Source organism: Carcharhinus amblyrhynchos, chromosome 10 (genome assembly GCF_965287045.1).
Source record: "Carcharhinus amblyrhynchos chromosome 10, sCarAmb.v2.hapA, whole genome shotgun sequence".
Lineage (NCBI taxonomy): Eukaryota > Metazoa > Chordata > Chondrichthyes > Carcharhiniformes > Carcharhinidae > Carcharhinus > Carcharhinus amblyrhynchos.
In genome coordinates this window covers 40,197,453-40,220,411 of record NC_137333.1, presented here as the reverse complement: position 1 = coordinate 40,220,411, position 22,959 = coordinate 40,197,453, and positions in this window count along the sequence as shown.

Here is a 22,959-nt window from a genome sequence, read left to right as displayed (position 1 = left end):
CTTTCAGAACTCAAAAGATCATGAGGTATAGGATCAGAATTAGGCCATTTGACCCATCGTGTCTGCTCTGCCATTCAATCATAGCTGACAAGTGTCTCAACCCCATTCTCCTGCCTTTTCCCTGTAAGCTTTGATCCTCTGACCAATCAAGAATCCATCTACCTCTGTCTTAAACACAGTCAATGACCCAGCCTCCATAGCCTTTTGTGGTAATGAATTCCATAGATTCACCATCCTCTGCCTGAAGAAATTACTCATCATCATTCAGGAGGTGAGTTACTCACCACTGACCACTCAGCCAAGCCTGCATAGTCTTGCTGAGAGCAGGCACTGATTAAATGGTTATTTGAGCAATTGTAAATGGAAATGAATGCTATCATTTCAATCATCAGTGAACATCATCACTTCTGACTTTAGGATAGAGAGATGGTGAAGCAGCTGAAGATCACTGGGCCTAGATTGTAGCACTGAGGAACTTTTGCAGTGCTGTTCTGAGGCTATTGACCTCCAACAACCACAACTATCTTCCTTTATTGAAGGTATATGACTCCAACTCGTGGAATTCTTCCCCCTGATTTCCATTGACTTCAATTCTGAAATAGCACTTCAATGTCACACAAAGACAAATGCTGCCTTCCTGTCAAGAACGGTCATTCTGAATTTTCTTCTTGAGTTTGGCTCTTTTGTCCGTGACTGGACCAATGCTGTAGATCAGGAGCTGAGTGGCCCTGGCAGAACCCAAACTGAGTATCAGTGAGAAGATTGTTGATAGAATAGATGCTAGATACTGTCAAAGATACCTGCCATCACTTTACTGCTGATTGAGGATAGACTGATGGGGTGGTAATTAGCTAGATTCAATTTGCCCTGCTTTTTGTGGACAGGACATACCCAGACAATTTTCCACTTTACTGGGTAAATGCCAATGTTGTAATGTATTTGATCAACTTGACAAAGTGACATATAAATGATAAGCACTCCAGCTGGGTTGTCACTGAGGACCACAGGGGAGTGCGATGGCCTAGTGGTATTTGTGCAAGGCTATTAATTCAAAAACTCAGCGAATGTTCTGGGGACTCGGTTTAAATCCTGCCACATGATACTTGAATTCATCAAAAAATATTTGGAATGAAGAATATTGGTGACCGTGAAACCATTGTCGATTGTTGGAAAAACCCATCTCGTTCACTAATGTCCTTTAAGGAAAGAAATCTATCGTCCATACCTGGTCTGCCCTACATGTGACTCTAAAGCCACAGCAATGTGGTTGACTCTCAACTGCCCTCTATGGGCAGCTACGGATGGGCAATAAATGTTGACCGGCCAGTGATGCGCAAGTCCCATGAATGAATTTTAAAAAAGTGATTGCTGCATGATTAGCTATTTCCTGATTCAATGTGACATAAATCTAATGGAATGAAATTGACGTGTGATGGTGGCGATCTTGGGGGGAGGCTAAGATGGATCATCCACTAGGCACATCTGGCTGAAGATGTTTGCAGATGCTTTAGTCTTGTCCTTTGCACAGATGTACTGGGTTCCTCAATCCTTGAGAATGGGGATATTTATGTAGCCTCCTCCTCTTGGTTGGTTGTTTAATTGTCCACAGCCAACTATGACTGGATTTGGAAAGAATGCAGAGCTTTGATCTAATCTGTTACTTGTGGAATCACTTTGCTTTGTCCTTAGCATGCTGCTTCTGGGTGATTAGCATCAATCTGGCCCTGCGTTGTAGCTTTGCCGGGTTGGCACCTAATGTTTTGATATGGCTCCTCCATGCTCTTCCACTATCGTTATTGAACCATGGTTGATCTCCTGGCTTGATGGTAATGGTAGAATGAGGAATGTATTGGGCCCATGAGGTTAAGCATCGTGAAGGAATACAATTCTGCTGATGCCCACAGCACTTCATGTATGTTCAGTTTTGAGTTGCTAGATCTGTTTTGAATCAATGCCATTTTGCATGGTGGTAGTGCCACACAACACTGTAGAGAGTGTTCTAAGTGTGAAGTCAGGGCTTTGGCCCAAAACCTCTGATCAAGATTGGAACAATTTTGTTTGATGCTGTTCAGACATAAAACTGCCTACTTATCTGGTTATAATTTTTCTGGCCAGAATTCTGATCCATGATGCAGAATAATTCCCTCAGCGCAGGAATCCATGGAGAGCATCCAAGAGAATCAACGCAGATGACTTCCTCCTCTTATGTTAGAAAAATCCTAGTCTAACTCCAAGGTAACTATACAGTGTTCCCCAAAAATTCACACTGAATCCCCCGACTTCCCCGTCAACACACTCCCTAATCTATCTCTCACCACCAATAACCTCCCCACAACCTAACCCCCACCCCCACCCACTGACTTGACCCAAAATGGAAATCCCTCCAAACCCAACTGTCCCCCGGCCCAAACTGAGTAGCCTTACCATCCAACTAAGCCCCAATTAGACCTAACCAGCTCCCAGCACCCACCGGCCCTCCGACCTGACCTGACTAGCCTCCACCAGCTGACTATCAAGCTGATGCCCAGTCTGAACACTAAGTCCTTCAGTACTTGAAAAGCTCGTTCAGGAGTGAGGCTATTAAGCAAGATTTGGGGATGTCCTCCATCACAGGACATTCTGTTATGTTGCCACCATCAATCCTTTTTTCTAGTGCTGTTCAACATGGAGGAGTTCTGATTCACCAGCTGAGGCAGGACAGTAGATGATAATCAATTGGAGGTGTCATGGCCCCTGTTTGACCTGAGGTCACGAAACTTCATTGGGTCTTGAGTCTGTGTTGAGGACCCTTGGTCTGAATGTATACCATAGGTAACTGCAGCCTCTAGGGACTGTCCTGTGTTTGGAACAGGGTCTATCCAATGATGGTAATGGAGGAGTATGGGACATTGTCTGAAAGGTCTGATTCCATGAGTATGACTACTTGGCTAACAATTCATTGCATAGCTCCCCCAAGGTTATATTTCTCCAGACGTTAATGAGGGGGCTTTTGCAGGGACGAATGGGATAGGTTTGCCTTTGCTGTGTCTGGTGAACTGACCAATAGTCCATCCACTTTTAACCTTATTTGAGTTTTTAGTAGCAATTTGATATAACTAAATGGCAGACAACATTTAAAAATCTACCATAACACTGGGACTCTGCACTCATATTTCGGGGTAATTTGGGAAGGATGATAGGTTGCACTCCTGAAGGACATTAGTGAACCAGATGGGTTTTTATGACAATCTGTAATTTCAATGTCACCATTGTGATTTTTATATTATTCTAGATTTATTCAATTAACCCAATTTAAGTTCACCAGCTGTCATGATAGGTTTTAAATTCATAACACTGGATCATTTGTCTAGACCTCTGGATTACTATTCCAGTAACATCACCACGATGCGACAGTAACTCTTTCTAACAATCCAACCTTGCCCTCTGAGATCTTCTCCCCTTCTCTCCCAGTCTCTTTAGCTTCTTCCATGATTTGCTTTCCTCCTTCCCAATCTTGCTGCTTTCCCAAACACAATCTTTGAAGGTTCTCCTCCTCATGAATCACCCTTAATGGCCCCATCTCTTCAGTCCCTCCATTTACATCCTCACACTCCCATTGACCTCTCCCACTCTCTGCTCTCTGGCTGGTGCCACATGTCCATTCACCTGACAACTAGCCAGCCTCTCAGTCTGCTGGTAGGTTGGTAGACTGACAGGTGGCAAGTGAGGAAGGTGGTCGGTGGGTGAAGTGGGAGGGTGATAGATGACTAAGGTGGCAGGATGACAGGTAGGATGACCTAGGTTGGGGTGGTAGATTGGTAAAGTGGCAGTTGGGTATGGTGGTATGTTGTTTGTGTGGTAGATTGGTAAGGTGGCAGGTGTGTAGGGCAATAGGATGACATGTAGGTAGGGTGAGAGGTCGGGTAACAGGAGGTTAGGGTGGCAGGTGGATAGGGGCAGGTGCGTGTGATGGTAGAATGGCAAGTGGGTTTAATCATATTTGCTGGATAGTTTTGTTGGAGTCTGGTTAGCAGAGAAACATGATAACAATCCTGTATGGGTGGAAGGGAATATTGACATCTTGACAATTGGGGTGACGAGGATGAAGTGGTTTGTTTATTGGTGATTTGACCAGATGGACATGCAGAGGTCACATGAATGTAAAGCCTAAAGGTAATTCATTTTCAAAAGCATCATGCTTTCTAAAACCCATTCAGAATGACTAACATGAGTCTCCCTTGTTCATCTCTCCATGGCCTTGCACTTGATTCTGAAATTTCAGCAGGCTTGCCCTGCTGCCCAGATACAAGCTCCTCATCATTCTCTTCCAACGAGGAGTGAGGCTCCCCATTTATAAATCCCCTCCTCTTGCAAGAGTTTGTGTGCTACGCAGCAGACTACTACAATCCTCAAGATCATTCAAGGTGCATATTGGAGAACTCCACAAAGACCTAGGCAATAGAACTTCATTTTCAACATTCCAATCATCTACTGTATCACTTGTGGAACTATGGAAAACATTGATCTTCCCTCAGTCACCCTTAACCTTTTCATGGTCACCTTTGACCTTTCCTATTCACTCTTGACCTTCCCATGGTCACCCTTGGCCTGTCCCATGATGCTTCTCAGCCTTTTCCTTCGTTTCAGCGAACTCTTCCAGGTAATGATAGCTCAAAGTGTGTTTCCCATGCATCTCCAACTTAATCGTAAAGGTAGCACTTAATTGCAACAAAGTGTTTTTTAGTGAGTATTCATTGCATTATAATCCGTTACAGTTAGCTTCCCATTGTGTGTTGTCAACACTGCTCTCCTGATTCCAACCTGCTGTACCACTGGGAAACTTGATGCCTCTATCCTGATGTTGGGAAGCTGGAACTTCAATTCCCATCTGATTCGATACCCCACCCATCTCTTTCCCTGCTCCCTCAACCAACATTGAACTCTGGCTAAAGTGGCTGCACGTTGGCACAGTGGTTAGCACTGCTGCTTCACAGCGCCAGGGACCCATGTTTGATTGCTGGCTTGGTCACTGTCTGTATGGAGTTTGCACATTCTCCCCATGTCTGCACGGGTTTCCTCCAGATGCTCTAGTTTCCTCTCTCAGTCCAAAGATGCGCAGGTTAGATGAATTGGCCATACTAATTTCTCCCTCAGTGTACCCAAACAGATGCCTGAGTGTGGGGATTTTCACAGTAACTACATTGCAATGTTAATGTAAGCATACTTGTGACTAATAAATAAACTTTAAACTCCAAACAAGGATAAATGGGACTCAAGAAAACATAGTAATTTATCGTAAATTAACCACTTGTGACAACTAACTTGGGCATGCAATGCTTTTGAGTTACGTGACAATCAATGATTTATATTCTGGGAACAGTCCTGTTTTCAAATGAAACCTCTTTATAACATGGAATTATTCCTGACTAGCAGTCTATTTAACAGGGGATTGGCAAAATAACTCCAGTAGGAATGGATAATGAAATGTGTGGGTGGTTAAAATGATGGGAATCCACTCATTACTGCTGAAGGTTCCTTAATGTGCAATTTTAATGGACTTAGTTGGAAATCACATGTGCATGATGAATATATTGAACTTGGGTTCCCATTCTGTTGCTGAGATCCCAGTAATGTTTTCACTTGACAGGGAAGAAATAACCTTGTGGATTGGCTTCAAGAACTGACTGACATAATTTATAGAATCTTACACAAGACAGTTATTGAGCCATTGTGTCTGTGCTGCTTACGGAAGGAGCTCTGCAACTGGTTCCACTCTTGCTCTTCACATAGTCATGTACATTTTTCCTTCCCAAACATAGTTCTAATCCTTTTCTGGAAATTCCTACTGAATCTGCTTTTAATGCATTTCAAATAATCTAGGGTGGTACAGTGGTTAGCACTGCTGCCTCACAGCATTAGGCACCTGGGTTCAATTTCAGGTGACTGTGTGGAATTTGCATGTTGTCCGCCTGAGTTTCTTTTGGGTGCTCCAGTTTCTTCCCACAGTCAAAAGATGTGTGGGTTAGATGTGGGGTGGGAGGAGATCCTGGGTGGGATACACTTTCGAAGAGTTGGTGCCCACTTGATAGGACAAAAGGCCTCTTTCTACACTGGAGGAATCCAGATCACAACAATCTGCTGCGAAAATTTCTTTGTCTCAAAACCCCTCTCGTTCTTTTTCAAATACCTTGAATTGACACCTTCTGAAGAAATACTAGGGAAATTGATGGGACTAAAGGCAGATGATTGCCCTGAACCTAATGTGTTCTATCCTTAGGGTATTATAAGAAGTAGCTGCAGAGATAGTGGATGCATTGGTAGTAATCTTCCAAGAATCCTAAAATTCTGGAAAAGTGCCAGAGAAAACTGCCAGTGTAGCATCCTCATTCAAGAAGGGAGAAGAGAAAAACAGGAAACTATAGGCCAGTTAGCATCTGTCATTGAGAAAATATTAGAGTCCATTTAAAAATAGTACAATCTAGAAGTGTCAGCATGCCTTCATGAAGGGGAAATCATGTTCGATGAATTTATTGGAATTCTTTGAGGTAGTAACAATAAGGTAGATGTCATATACTTGGATTTCCAAAAAGCACTTGATAAGGTATCGAACAAAAGGCTATTTAATACGGTAAGAGCCTTTGGTGTTCGGGCTTCTATATTAGCATGAATATAGGATTGGCTAGCTAAAAGACATAAGAACATAAGAACATAAGAAATAGGAGCAGGAGTAGGCCATCTGGCCCTTCGAGCCTGCCCCACCATTCAATAAGATCATGGCTGATCTGTCGTGGCTCAGTTCCACTTTCCCGCCCTCTCCCCATAACCCTTAATCCCCTCTCTTATCAAAAACCCATCAACCCGCTTCTTAAAAATATTTAGCGAGGCAGCCTCCACCACTTCAACGGGTAGAGAATTCCAGATATTCACCACCCTTTGAGTGAAGAAGTTCCTCCTCAACTCCGTTCTAAACCGCCCCCCCTTTATCTTGAGGCTGTGCCCCCTAGTCCTACTGTCTTTTTTGAGCGGGAAGAGTCTCTCCACCTCTATCCTATCCATCCCATTCATCATCTTATACGTCTCAATGAGATCTCCCCTCATTCTTCTAAACTCTAACGAGTACAAGCCTAGTTTATTCAGCCTCTCCTCATAGCTCAACCCCCTCAACTCCGGTATCAGCCTAGTAAACCTCCTCTGCACTCCCTCCAAGGCCAAAATATCCTTGCGCAGGTGCGGCGCCCAAAACTGCACACAGTACTCCAGCTGCGGCCTCACCAATGCCCTATACAGCTGCAGCAAGACCTCCCTACTTTTACATTCAATCCCCCTCGCTATGAAGGCCAGCATCCCATTCGCCTTCCTGACCACCTGCTGCACCTGCAGGCTGGGTTTTTGCGACTCATGCACAAGGACCCCGAGGTCCCTCTGCACCGTTGCCTGCTGCAGTTTTTCGCCACGTAAGTAATAGTCCTTCCTACCATTCTTCCTGCCAAAGTGGACCACCTCACACTTGCCAACATTAAATTCCATTTGCCATTTCCTGGCCCATTCGCCCAGCCTATCTAGATCCTTCTGCAGACTCTCCACACCCTCCGCACAATTTGCCGTTCCCCCAATCTTGGTGTCATCAGCAAATTTCGACACCCTACACTCAGTTCCCTCCTCCAGATCATCTATATAAATTGTAAATAGCTGAGGCCCCAGCACCGACCCCTGGGGCACCCCACTAGTCACCAACCGCCAATCCGAATAGCACCCATTGACCCCCACTCTCTGCCTCCTATTTGACAACCAATCCTCTATCCACGCTAACACCCTACCCCCAACTCCATGTCCTCTGACCTTCTGCAGTAACCTCTTGTGAGGTACCTTATCAAACGCCTTCTGAAAATGCAGAAAGACCACATCCACCGGCTCTCCTCTATCCACCGCCCTGGACACATCCTCATAGAACTCCAGTAAATTTGTCAGACATGACTTCCCTTTAATGAAACCGTGTTGTGTCTGCCCTATCAAGCAATTCCCTTCAAGATGCCTCGCAATTTCCTCCTTAATGACGGATTCTAACATTTTACCTACCACAGACGTTAAACAAACCGGCCTATAATTCCCCGCCTTTTGCCTGGCACCCTTCTTAAACAACGGCGTAACATTAGCCGTTTTCCAATCTTCCGGCACTTCCCCGGAATCCAGCGAAGTCTGGAAAATAACCACCAAGGCATCCACTATAACCTCCGCCATTTCTTTCAGAACCCTCGGATGCATTCCATCCGGTCCTGGGGACTTGTCCACAATCAGCCCCTCCAGTCTGTCGCGCACCACCTCTCTAGTAACAGTAATGTCATTAAGACCCTCCAGTCCTACCACCTTTCCATCGCTAACACCCGGCAAATTATTCACGTCCTCCTCCGTGAAGACAGAAACAAAAAAGTTATTCAAGACCTTAGCCATATCCCCATCCCCTACCACTAGGTCCCCTTTCTCATCCTCTAAGGGACCAACGTTCACCCTAGCCAGCCTCTTCCTTTTTATATATTTATAAAAACTCTTGCTATCCTTTTTTATATTAAGCGCTGGCCCAGCTTCATAGCTTCTTCTACCCTCCTTTATCAACTTTTTTGTCAATCTTTGTTGACATTTAAACCTTTCCCAATCCTCTTCTCGCCCACTGCTCTTAGCTACTCTAAATTCCTCCGCTTTTAATTTAACACTTTCCTTCACCTCCTTCGTTATCCACGGCTTATTACATCTCCTCCTACGGTCCTTTTTGACCATCGGAATAAATTTCCGCTGAGCACCAAGAAAGATCTCCTTTAAGATCCTCCACTGCTCCTCAGCAGACCTACCTTCCAACGCGCTCCCCAGTCCACATTCGCCAATTCTTCTCTCATCCTACCGTACTCCCCTCTGTTCAAACAAAGGACGCGTGTCCGGGAACCCACTTTCTCCTCCTCCATCTGCAACAGAAACTCCACCATACAATGATCACTCTCTCCAAGAGGTTGAAGTACAAAGAACAAAGAAAAGTATAACACAGGATCAGGCCCTTTGGCCCTCCAAGCCTGTGCTGATCATAATGTCCTAACCAAACTGAAAAAAAGACTTTCTGCCCTTACTCAGTTCATATTCCTCTATTCCCTCCCTATTCATGTACCCATCCAGATGTCTCTTAAATGTTACTAATAAAGTAAGAGAGAATTTCACAAAATTTCAATTTGTGGAGTGCCACAATGATCAGTGCTGGGCCACAATTATTTATAATATATATTAATAATTTGGGCGAGGGAAGTGAATGTACTATTGCCAAGTTTGCACAAAAATAGGCAAGAAGGCAAATGATGAGTGTGACACAGAGTCCACTGTGATATAAACAGGTTAAGTGGGCAAAAACTTGGCAGATGGAAGTTATGTACTTTGGTAGGAAGGACAAAGGAGTGGAAAGTTATTTAATGGAGAAAGACTGCAGAAAGCTGCAGCATAGAGGGATTTGGGGGTGCTCTTGCATAAATCACAAAAAGCCAGCATGCAAGTTCAGAACGTCGCAGGGAAGGCAAATGGAATGTTGGCTTTATTTCAAGCAGAATAGAATATAAAAATAGGGAAGTCTTGCTTAAAATATACAAGGCAAAAGTTGGATCACACCTGGAATACTGTGAACAGTTTTGGTCCCCTTATTTAAGGAAAGACATACTGGCATTGGAAACAGTGCAGAGAAGGTTCATTCGGTTAATTTCAGTATGGACGATTTTCTTATGAGAGGTTGAGTAGGTTGGGCCTTTGTTCATTGGAATTTAGGCGGGTAAGAGGTGATCTTAGTGAGACATAGAGGATTCTGAAGTGCTTGACAGATTGATGTTGAAAGGCTGTTTCCCATGTGGGAGAGTTTAGGACCAAAGGAGATAATCTCAGAGTTTAGGGGTCATAGAAATGAGGAGGAATTTCTTTTCTCAGAGGGTAGTGGATCTGTAGGATATTTTACTAGAAGGCTGTAGAGGTTGGGCCATTAAGTATATTCAAGGGTGAGATAGAAAGATTTTTATTTAGTAAGGGAATCAAGGGTTATGGGGATAAGGTGGGAAAATGGAGTTGAGGATTATCACATCAAATCAGTCATGATTCTCATTGAATGACGGAGCAGACACGATGGATTGAATGGTTTACCTCTGCTACATCTTATGGTCTTTGGGTGTCAGAAATGAGGGGAATTAGCGTTCAATAAGAAAAGTTAAGAGTATGTATGATTAAATGTCCTTTGTTCCTTTGTTTGTCCTTGAGGTGTAGATTTTAAACACAGCAGCAGATTTAGTTTACTAGGTTCTTGGATGCAGTCAGATGTAGAAGCTATTCCAATTATTGAGATCTCGGTTCACTGCTCAGTTTTTATAGGTCGGCTGTTTGAACCAGAAATCACACTTATTCCAAAACAGAGAAATGGAGTGGCTTTCAGCCTGTTTACTCTATTGAAGGCTTTCTTGACATCACCTGTGTAACATGCAATGTCTATCTAGTGGCTATGATGTGGAGATGCCAGCATTGGACTGGGGTAAACACAGTAAGAAGTCTCACAACATCAGGTTAAAGTCCAACAGGTTTATTTGGTAGCAAACACCACTGGCTTTCAGGGCTCTGAGTGGGGTGTTCTGATCACAAACAGGGCATATAAAGGCACACACTCAGTTTACAGAATAGATTAGAATGCGAGACTTTACAGCTAATCAAGTCTTAAAGGTGCAGTTGAACCAGGAGCACTCCGCGTCATAATGGATGTCTCGGCACTCTACACCAACATCCCCCATGATGATGGCATTGCCGCAACTGCCTCAGTACTCAACACTGACAACTGCCAGTTTCCAAATGCAATTTTACAACTCATCCGCTTCAACCTGGACCTCAATGTCTTCACCTTCAACAACCAGTTCTTCATCCAGACACACGGAACAGCCATGGGGACCAAACTTGCACCTCAATATGCCAACATCTTCATGCACAGGTTCGAATAAGATTTCTTCACCGTACAGGATCTTCAACCGATGCTATACACTAGATACATCGATGACATTTTCTTCCTTTGGACTCACCATGAACAATCACTGAAACAACTATATGATCACATCAACAAGTTCCATCCCACCATCAGACTCACCATGGACTACTCTCTGGAATTGTTTGCATTCTTGGACACCCGCATCTCCATTAAAGACGGTCACCTCAGCACCTCACTGTACTGCAAGCCCACAGATAACCTCACAATGCTCCACTTCTCCAGCTTCCACCCTAAATATGTTAAAGAAGCCATCCCCTATGGACAAGCCCTCCATATACACAGGATCTGCTCAGATGAGGAGGATCACAACAGATACCTCCAGACGCTGAAAGATGCCCTCATAAAACCAAGATATGGCGCTCGACTCAGCGATCGACAGTTCCGACGAGCCACAGCGCAAAACTGCACCGACCTCCTCAGAAGACAAACACAGGACACGGTGGACAGGGTACCCTTTGTTGTCCAGTACTTCCCTGGAGTGGAGAAGCTACGACATCTTCTCCGGAGTCTTCAATATGTCATTGATGAAGACGAACATCTCGCCAAGGCCATCCCCACACCCCCACTTCTTGCCTTCAAACAACCACACAACCTCAAACAGACATTATCCGCAGCAAACTATCCAGCCTTCAGGAGAACAGTGACCACAACACCACACAACCCTGCCACGGCAACATCTGCAAGACATGCCGGATCATCAACACGAATGCCATCATCTCATGTGGGAACACCATCCACAAGGTACATGGCACATACTCTTGCAACTCGGCCAACGTTGTCTACTTGATACGCTGCAGGAAAGGATGTCCTGAGGCATGGTACATTGGGGAGACCATGCAGACGCTACGACAACGGATGAATGAACATCGCTCGACAATCACCAAGCAAGGCTGTTCCCTTCCTGTTGGCGAACACTTCAGCGGTCACGGGCATTCGGCTTCTGATCTTCGGGTAAGCATTCTCCAAGGCGGCCTTCACAACACACGACAGCGCAGAGTCACTGAGCAGAAACAGATAGCCAAGTTCCGCATACATGAGGACGGCCTCAACCGGGATCTTGGGTTCCTGTCACACCATCTGTAACCCCCATGACTTGCCTGGGTTTGCAACATCTCACTAACTGTCTTGTTTGGAGACAATATACATCTCTTTAACCTATGCTTAATGCTATCTCCACTCACATTGTCTGCACCTTTAAGACTTGATTAGCTGTAAAGACTTGTATTCTAATCAGTATTCTGTAAATTGAGTATGTACCTTTGTATGCCCTGTTTGTGATCAGGACTCTCCACACACCTGACAAAGGGACAGAGTCCCAAAAGCTAGGGGCGTTTGCTGCCAAATAAACCTGTTGGACTTTAACCTGGTGTTGTGAGACTCCTTACTGTATCTAAGCGGCTAGGCAGACATGCCTGGAAATACTTTCATCTGTCATGTATTTGCAGGAGGTTTTGGGTGCCATTTTTGGGTGTCAGAGCCATTGTTTCAATATCCACTGCTTTGCATTTTTTAATATCTGTGCCTTAGGCAGTTATAATTTTAGATGAATATCTGTCTGGATTATGGGAAATGTTAGAAAATGTTGATAGGCACAACCTACGCCTGTTCCTAACCACCCGGGGCTTCAATGGCCTCTGACTCCCCAGTGTGGCCGTTGCGCCTGGTCTCCACTCATGGAGATCAGTGGTGATTCTTGCCGGTCTTGTGACATGCCCTAAAGTTGGAAAATTCTGGGGGCTGGGAGAATCTGACATCGAACGGGCTATGCATAATTTAAATGCTACTTTAAATATGCTAATTGGCCTCATACCCTTTCTGGGTGCAATCCAGTTTGCGGTGGTAGAAAGGGACTGCGTGATATTTCTTGGGATTGGCACAATCTGTGTCAGGTGCAGTAAGGCTGAAAAACCATCCGTAGCCTTGGAAATCTCTCCAAAAATTACTCCAATTTGACAGCCTCAACACTGGCCTATTTTGCACAGTTACAATTGCATCCTCACACTCCATTCCCCTGGGTTCCCAAGTCTACATTCCAGCTTCAGTGGATCCTCATGGCTTCTCCTGTGCACCCCTTACTTAAAGTCGGCCAACTGCAGACCTTTATCTGAATCATCATAGAATCATAGAACCCCTACTGTGCAGAAGGAGGCCGTTTGGCCCATCATGTCTGCACTGACAACAATCCCACCTGGACCTAATCCCCATAGCCCCACACATTTACCCCACTAATCCCTGTGACCTACACATCCCATGACACTAAGGGGCAATTTTGCTGGCCAATCAACCTAACCCGCATATCTTTGGACTGTGGGAGGAAACCGCAGCATCTGGAGGAAACTCACGTAGACACGGGGAGAATGTGCAAACTCTACACTGACAGTCACCCAAGCTGGGAATTGAACCCAGGTTCTTGGAGCCATGAGGCAGCAGTGTTAACCACTGTGCCACCATGCCGCCTCACTTTTGCTTGGAACCTTTTTCTTTACTCTCCTCTTTTTCTTATCTCCCTCTCTGTGTCCCTGCCTGGGACTCTTCTCAACTATGGCTCTCTGCTCATAGCTCACATGTGTGCAGGCACATTGGCCTACCCTTGGCCTGACGAGCTACATAAACACTGGATTGCGTCTCTGTTTCCCTTGCCCGATCCACGTACATGCAAAACTCCTGGACTTCCCGGCCTTTGCTCTGTAAGAAAGCAAGTTGGATTTTGTAACCATCTTGTGTGCTTTAAGGAAGACACCCCAGTTTCTCCAGTCCTTTCACCTAAATAAAAGCCTTCTTCCCTGACATCATTCTGGTAAAACACAGTTGTTGCTGGCAGTTGGAGGGAAGTAGCCATCTTTAAAGGCCAGCATAAATAAGGGGGAGGGCACATCATTCATGGGGGTATTTAACACACAAGATGTCACCCACCCCTTCTTTTGTGCTGCATATCTGTCAGAACGTTACACACCATCCCCCCTCTCCCCACTTCCTCGGCTCTGGGATCTCTCCCTGCCCTAAAGCCCTACTTTCTTGGGGCAGCCATGTTCCTTTCTGGCCTTTTTCCATTTGTCCTGGTAGCTCCCACTACTTAGCTACTGGTCAATCGGATTGGCTGGCAGCTCCAGAGGGAAGAAGCTTTAACTTGCCCAAAGTGTGTTAGGGCTGTGTTAGGGCTGGCATGGGGTGAGTTGGCTTCTGGCCGCCTTTTCTTCTTGAGAGGGATGAGCAATCTGCCCTCCTATAAAATGGAACTCCATGTCTCTATTCATAAAACATGGTTTTTTAACAGCTTTATCAAACGTGTCCTTTCACCTTCAGAGGGTAAATCCCCAAATCAGCCTGATCCTGACAATATAAACTAAATGGTACAATTATGTAATGTGGAACTTGTCTGTAGCCATTTGGATTATTAGGAAAGATCCCACTATATTTTGCTGATTATTGGATTCCCAATGCATTTCAGAGATTGGAAATTGCCTTTTTATTTATTGGCTCACACTCACAAAGCATTTTCAGTTTATTTTTTGTGCTATGTTTTCTTCTTTAATTCTAGGTGTATGAACAATTAGAGAAAAAGCAGCAGTAATACCCTCTGAAAGGAGGACCAGAAACATCTGGATCTGATGGAATACAGCAGGTGAAAGGAGGGTCTGCTCATGGTAGGTTGTGTAATAGACAAGAAGAAACTTTCTGGAAATCTCTGAGTAGCAATACATCAGGAGCTAGTACTTCCTCACTCCGGCTGTTATGAATATGTATCACTGGCTGGACAGGGGGTCTATGCTTTTCCAGTGCCTCTTTTGATGTCTAGAAGCTCAACCTCCTGCCTTAAGCTTTTCAGCATCCTGACAGAGGCTTCCTTATTCTATTACACCTGTGAGTACTCCAATAGTAGTTTCAGCAGAGCTGGTGAAAGACTGCTGCGGTCTGAATGGGATTCTAGAGATGGCAATGTCCAGTGAGCTCTGAGTGTTGAGTTTGATAGAGTTTGCTTGCTGGTCAGTGCAACCTGGCTGCCACCTAGGCAGTATGGCTTAGTTGGTGAATTGGCACCACACTGGGTATTGGCTAAGGGGTGATGAGGGAACAAATATGCTGAGATCCTGAGGCAACATGTGCCACTCATGGTGTGTCGTTGCCATTCTGATGAGTTTGGGCATCATTAATTTCACGCAATTGCCTCCTTCATAGCCCCAATCTATTTTCTCCACCAATCTATCTAAGGAGAAGCATGGGTTTGAGAAAAACAGCCATTAGAACTTCCACCAAAGCTGAAATCTCGGAAACATGGGCTCCAGTGAGGGTCTGACAACAGCATCCTCGCCCCTGAAGGCTGCATCTCTGCCCTTTTCAGCAGAGCTGGAAGGAGGATCTTGTCCTTTGGTGAAGTATCCCCTGGCTTGTCCCTGCCACCAGTACCTGCTGTGGCTCACAATGTTGGTCTGATTTATCTCACTTTCTAACCAGTTGAGTTGCCTGTCTCTGTTTTCAGGCTTGGCAGTGATGGAACTTCCTGAGAATTTTTCTCCACCCATAGGCTGTCTTCTTCAGAGGGTTTCGGCTATTGAGGAGAACCTAGAGGACAAACAAAAGGGAGAATAGTTAGGGTGCGTGAGAGAAGCAGTTGCAGAAAGCATGCATGATGAGTGTTATCCAGTGCTCAATTAAAAAAGACCCCGTTTAAAGTTTATTTATTAGTTACAAGTAAGGCTTACGTTAACACAGCAATGAAATTACTGTGAAATTTCCTTAGTCGCCACATTACATTGCCTGTTCGGGTCAATGCACCTAACCAGTACGTCTTGTGACTATGGGAGGAAACCGGAACACCCAGAGGAAACCCTCGCAGACTCTGGGAAGATGTGCAAACTCCACACAGACAGTGACCAAAGCTGGGAATCAAACTTGGATCCCTGGCATTGTGAAGCAGTAGTGCAAATCACTGTGCTACTGTACCACTTTATTGAAGGCTTCCCAAGATGCCCAACATGTATAGTTCTGACAGACCATGAGTTTGGTCTTTCTATGGCTTGTTACTCTAACTTGTTGAGGGTCTTGAAGTTAGGTCTTGCTTTTCACATGATTCATGGTGTTCTAGAGAAAAGGAAGTAAATACATTACTCACCCTTTATACTCCAATGTGGGAGTTTCTGCATGATAACCAGATCCTGGGGGTTACACTCCTGAAGGTGACGGCCTCTGAAATCTCAATACCTAGTGGACAGTCCGATGGCCAACCCTCCCGGCACTGGACTTTCCTTCTCGCCCTTACCACATTCACAAATTCCTCATTGGACCTTGCCTGTTTCTTTTATCTCAGATGATTTACCTTCTAGCATCCTGCAAGTGGAAGAAGATACAAAGGACGACTTCAATGCAAAAGATATATTCCCACTTGAATAGGCCTCTTGCTAATCTGTTGGAAATTGAGCTCTGGAAGTGAATGTGTTTACAGTCAGGTTAACCAATCCAGTGAAAATTATTGAGGCCCGACCATAAACTGACCTGGAATTAAAATTGGGACTGCACTGTTGGTAAATTTGCTGAGAATTTTGTGGTTTTGCCCTAATTCTATTTTACTAGCAACTGCACCAACTCTGCCATACACACTTCTATCACTACACATTGCTGCAAGATATCCCCCTCACTGCTCCTTTCAGGTGCAGACAACTGCTTTGTTTTGTGATTTACAGTTAGTAGCTTGTTCATAAATGCTTCTGCTTTCATGGCACATATGCTATATGCTACATCAAGCTTGTTATCAAAATATTCATCTCTGTCACAACTCTCATATCACAATTCTCCTTCACACATTTTTTCACTCAAAATGGAGCACTGTCTCCAGTGCTATCCAAGTTATGAATCACTAGCATTGCTTCATCAATATTATACTCGTCCTGTAGATGTTCCAGGCAGAATTATTGACTCATTTGCATGTTTGCCTCAAAGGAAATCATCACAACTTATGCTTTAAAATTTTGCTGTCCAGCAAATTAATTAGTTTTCTGAATATCTTGATCCAAAAGACACCCAAGTACTCATGACCGCTTCATTTAGCAGTGGCCAATATTTTGGACTAGACTTTCAATCAGGGGTTGGAAACCTGAGGGTCAAATCATTTCTACGTCCCCAGCCTGCAACATTAATGGCTGTCGTGCCAATGTTTTCAAATTCAAAGGCCCTACTTGGTCTGGAGGCCTGTTTGATGCTCAGTTACTGACCTGGGAGCGATCAGGAGGTGGGATTGAGTTGTGGAGGGCAAAGGGTAGCCAAGATTGGGCTCATCATTGCCTGAAGTTCTGGAGTACGAGGGATTTTGGCAGGTCAATACTGGCTGAGCCAATGTAGCCACATGATTCCTTTTCCTTGAGGCTTTGATGGATTTTGGGTGGGATTTTTCGGCCACATTCGCCCCAAGATCAGAAAATCCTGCCCGAGGTCAACAAATCTTCTGTGTTCCGCCTGCTATAATTCCTGTGGTGGGTGGGACGGGAAAATTCCACCCTCACGTCAGAAAGGAAAGGTGAGCTTTTCCCTCATCCTGGGAAAATAAATCCTCCAAGCCAGGTCAAGCGGGCATGGATGGAGTTAGTTGTGGAGATTAGCAGCTGGGGAATAATTAGCAGATAGGATGCAATTCAGGAAGCAGCTCAATGATCTGCTAATGTTTGACAAGCAACACTAGATGACAGGTCTCTCTAATTCTGTGAATACCAACGTGCATGCAAGCTGACTAGATCAATTCTCCACAGTTCTCCTTAACATTGTCAAATTAATGGGCCAGCTGTGTCACTGAGATGGCAGCACCCCGTCCTCCATCACCCCCCCTTCATTCTTTGAGTGCAATTGAGTAGAAGCATCACTGAGGACCGCAACATCAAGACAATATCCGGCTGGAACAGGTGAAGAAGGACAGATTTCTTACACATCCATCTCTCTTCAGGCTGTAGGAGAATGCATATATCTGGAGAGATATCTCAGATTGGGGCTGCATATTGGTTAGCACTGCTGCCTCACAGCACCAGGGACCCAAGTTCAATTCTGGCCCTGGGTTGCTATCTGTGTGGAAGTTTGTATATTCTCCTGTGTCAGTGTGGGTTTCCTCCGGGTGTTCCGGTCCAAAGATGTATGGGTGAGGTTGATTGGCCATGCTAAATTGATCCTAGTGTCAGGGGATTAGCAGGGTGAATATGTGGGGTTATGGATATAGGGCCTGGGTGGATTGTGGTTGGTGCAGACTTGATGGACTGAATGGCTTCCTTCAGCACTGTAGGGATTCTGTGATCTTATGATTTGTGGTGTTGTGTTGCAGTTGCAGCCCCGCCTCTGGAGAAGCACTGCTAGAGATCGCAAGGATGCCACCGTGTTGGGCTGCGGGCAGGAGGTTGTCCAGAGCACGGTCATTTGATAGCTCAATTGAAAAATGAAGGGCATGGAGGTCACTGCTGTCCAATCCTGCTGTGACTATAAAACCACTGTCATCTATTGGGTTGGTCGTGCTGATGCATCTGTTGAGTAGTTTGTGTTCTCAGTATCCATTTCTTCCATTCCCCATAAGGCCATTTACAGAGATGCTACAAGATGCTGTAACCCAGCCATTGCCGGGGAGAGATTGCCTCTGTGTGAGACAGTGTCAGCACATCATTCCTCTCCACCTTCTACCAGCACAGACACACCTATCTCAGTTGGGCTTCAATCTAGCTTAAAACAGAAACTCCTGAGTGAATCGTATAAATTATGACTAAGCAAGGAAGGTGAGGGTGAGGCAGAGTCAGCTGTAGGCAGTCCCCTTTGGAGAAAGGTGGACAGACAAAGCCAAGTTCCACTGAGTAAAAATGCTGGGCTTCAGCCAAGACAAAGAAGAGTCCTTCTGAAACATTAGATGCAGATGAGTTTCTGTATGTTAGCTTTCCTTGAGGCATTGCTAAGCCAAGGGGGAGATAATGGAAAATTCTATGCAGTACTGCTACTCTATGATGACTTGGGTTTTGAGCACATGGACTCCTCCACTAAGGGGCCAACCTCTTGGTGAGCCATTTGCAGCATTATTCTGAGTGAATGCACAAGCAGTGCAGTGGAATGAGAACAAGAGTCAGAATCTCTATATCATTTACCACTGTATGGCTGATGGTGAGGAGATGCTTGGAGTTTATGCCAGCTGTGGCCTTATTCAACATGCAAGTGCTGCAGGCAGTCAGAGACACTGATGAAAGGGCCAGCCCTCAGGGATCGCTAGTCTCATCTCTTGCCTCCTCGGCCTCTCTGATCGAAGAGCCATCCATGCAGCTAGACTCTGTGACTGTTCTGCAATGAGACAGATGCAACAGCCTACAGAGGAGCCTTGATGGATCCACCAAGAGAATGGAAGCCAAAGGTAGAGACAAGAACACGGACTGCCTTCGCCTTATCCTCAACTACAGGAGGAGTACTCTGTAGAAGTGAATACAACTTCAAGGCATCCATCTTTAGATGCACTTCAGGAATCATTTGAGTTATGTTTTCTCATTGATTTTTTGTCATTGATTTTTCCTTTGTTGTATTATTGATTATGACAATTAGCTGACATGTGTTAGCACTGCTTGATGCCAAGCAGTTGGAGTTAAGGGGTAGGAAGGCAACTGAATTTCATGCGATGCTATGCATGGTGCTGGAGGAGACTGTTGGCTATGGAGATCCCATTCTCCATCAATATGGAGACAATGAGATATTTCAGATGTTATCCTCACTGGATAATTTCTCTCTCTGATGGAAGATGAGTTGTAGAATCATCTGTCATAAAGGCTGGGAACCACTCAAGTGTAACATTGTTGAATTAGCATGGCTTTGGTAGGCATTGCCAGCCTGTTGATCGCTATTAGCCCAAAGATTTGATTTATTATTGTCATATGTATTAGTATGCAGTAAAAAGTATTGTTTCTTGCGCACCATACAGACAAAGCATACTGATCATAGAGAAGGAAATGAGAGAGTGCATAGTGTAGCGTTACAGTCATAGCTAGGGTGAAGAGAAAGATCAACTTAATGTAAGGTAGATCCATTCAAAAGTCTGATGGCAGGAGGGAAGAAGCTCTTCTTGAGTCGGTTGGTATGTGACCTCAGACTTTGTATCTTTTTCCTTACAGAAGAAGATGGAAGAGAGAATGTCCGGGTCCGGGGGGTCCTTAATTATGCTGGCTGCTTTGCTCAGGCAGCAGGAACTGTAGACAGAGTCAATGGATAGGAGGCTGGTTTGCAAGATGGATTGGGCTACATTCACAACATTTTATAGTTTTTTGTGGTATTGGGCAGTGCAGGACCCATACCAAGCTGTGATACAACCAGAAAGGATGCTTTCTATGGTGCAATTGTAAAAGTTGGTGAGAGTTGTAGCTGAAATGCCAAATTTCCTTAGTCTCCTGAGAAAGTGGAGGGATTGGTGGGCTTTCTTAACTATAGTGTGGACCAAGACAGATTGTTTGTGACCTGGACACCTAAAAACTTGAAGCTCTTGACCATTTCCACTTCAACCCCGTTGATGTAGACAGGGGCATGTTCTCCACTATGCTTCCAGAAATCGATGACAATCTCCTTTGTTTTGTTGACATTGAGGGAGAAATTATTTTCGCTGCACCAGTTCACCAGATTCTCTATCTCATTCCTGTACTCTGTCTCATCATTGAGATCTGACCCACTATGTTGGTGTCGTCAGCAAACTTGAAAATTGAGTTGGAGGGGAATTTGGCCACATAGGATGGTCTCAGCAGTCTTCCTTCAATCCAGGTTGCTGGACTCCTTTGGTGCGTCACCTTCATCCTCCTCTTCTTTCCCATTCTTGTCCTCCATTGTGGAAAAGTGACATTCCAGGTCCTTCTTTTCACCCAGCTTCATGTTTCTTGCATAGTCATGTTGTGCAGCAAATGACCACAATATGAGACATTCCAGCCAGCTTATATTAGAGGGCACCAACCAACTGATCAAAGCAAGGAAAGTGCATCTTCCTGATGTCAATGATCTGTTAATTTCTTTCAGTTGATGGCTGTGCTCTCTCCATCTGTATTTGGGTACCGACTGGGTGTGAAGGGCTCTGTGGAGAATCTGGATGTCGACTGCAATAGATATGGCAACTGGAACTCCTGGATAAGGAAATGAGAGCAGCCTAGAAACTGAGCACACACCTACAACATGTACTCCTGTGATCTGATTTATATAATAATACCCGCTGTATATTAATTGAGTGGAAGTCTTTTTAGTTCAGTAATCTGGCTGGCTGCTGACATAATGGATACGTGGGTACAGTCAACAACACCTAGGATCTGAGGGAATCTTGAGACGGCACCTAACCTTGTCTTCAAAGGCTTTTGAAAATCCAGCTCTCTTCATAGAATCTGCGGCATGGAGACAGGCCCTTTGGCCCAAAGTGGTCCATGCCGACCAAAAATCCCATCTAGCTAACCCCATTTGCTTGCATTTGGCCCATATCCCTATAAACCTTTCCCATTTATGTATCTGTCCAAATGTCTTTTAAACGTTGTCAATGTTCCTTCCCCAGTCACTTCCTCTGGCAGCTCATTCATGTATGTACCACCCTCGGTGTAAAAAAATTGGTCCTCAGGTTTCCATTAGTTCTTTCCCCTCTTAACTTAAACCTATGCCCTCTAGTTCTCGATTATCCATCCCTGGGAAAAAGACTGAGTGCATTCACCCTATCCATGCCTCTCATCATCTTATACATCTTGTTCCCAAGTGATGTGCACTCCAGAATCAACAAAAGTACTGATATTATTTTTCGAACACTTCAGGCATACGTCCTTGTAAGTATTTTAACTAACAATGATTTGAGGTTTAAAGATTTTTTTAATGAGGAAATATTTTCTTTCCACCAGGGTCTGAGCACTGTTGACACAGTTGGCATGTTTGAAAAGGCCCATGTCAAATTCACTTTCCCATAGATTTATCTTTACCTTTTATATTCAACTTAGAAATCTACAACATGAAGATGGATGTTATGTTCTGCACAGCGTCCTCCTGTAAGATAAGGTATATGCCTGTTAGAAATGTAATGAGGAAATTCCAATTGACTACAAAACCTGGAGGACAATGAAATAAAGACACTATTAAGGACTGTGTTTAATCTTGGCTGGTTCAGAGAGGCAGTTACTGCTAAAGTTCAGCACTTCCAACTGATGGACTCACCACCATTCACTGCGGTGTAGGGTGGGTGCATGATGTGGCCAGGTGACAATGCCAATGCACTTTTATTATTGATGGTATGTCAGTCTGCTCGTTATGTTGCTGAGGATGAAGTTCTCACTCTGCCCAGAAAGAAATCCTCACTCTGGCTCAGAATGAAGTCCTTTAAGACCATTTGGCATCAGAAGAAAGCCCTCACATTTGCTCTGAATGATGTTCTCCCTTCAGTTTGGGATGAAATCTTCATTCAGGCTTGGAATGAAGATCTCACGCCCACTTGGATTGATGTTCCCACTGTAGCTTGAGATGAATTCCTCATGCCTGTTCGGGATGAACTCCTTTTGGCTACTGTCCAATATTAAAGGCTCAAACTTGTGCTGTTCATTGATGGGAACCTTGAAAGGTTCCTGAAACCACTAAGGGTTGGCATTCCTCTCTGGTGGAATCTAGTGCTCAAACTAGTTGATTAGCCTTCATTTGACAAAGCAGTGTCACTATACTTCATGTTCTGTCTTTGTAGATTTGCTTAAATACAAGTTCAAGTTCTTAAGTCCTGACTCTTGCTAAACTATGCTTAAGTTCTTTGGGTGTTGAGAAATCAGCAAATGTTTTATATTAATGAAACAGAAACTTGTTGAATTTGGAGTTTTATTTGGAGATTATTATGTGTGCTGCCAAGCTGACATTTTTTTAAATGGGAATTTTTGTGAAGCTTGTTATAATAGGCTTTTCATGGAGAAATAGCGTAATTCTAAACAGCAGTTCATAGTCACTGGCCTCGAGAG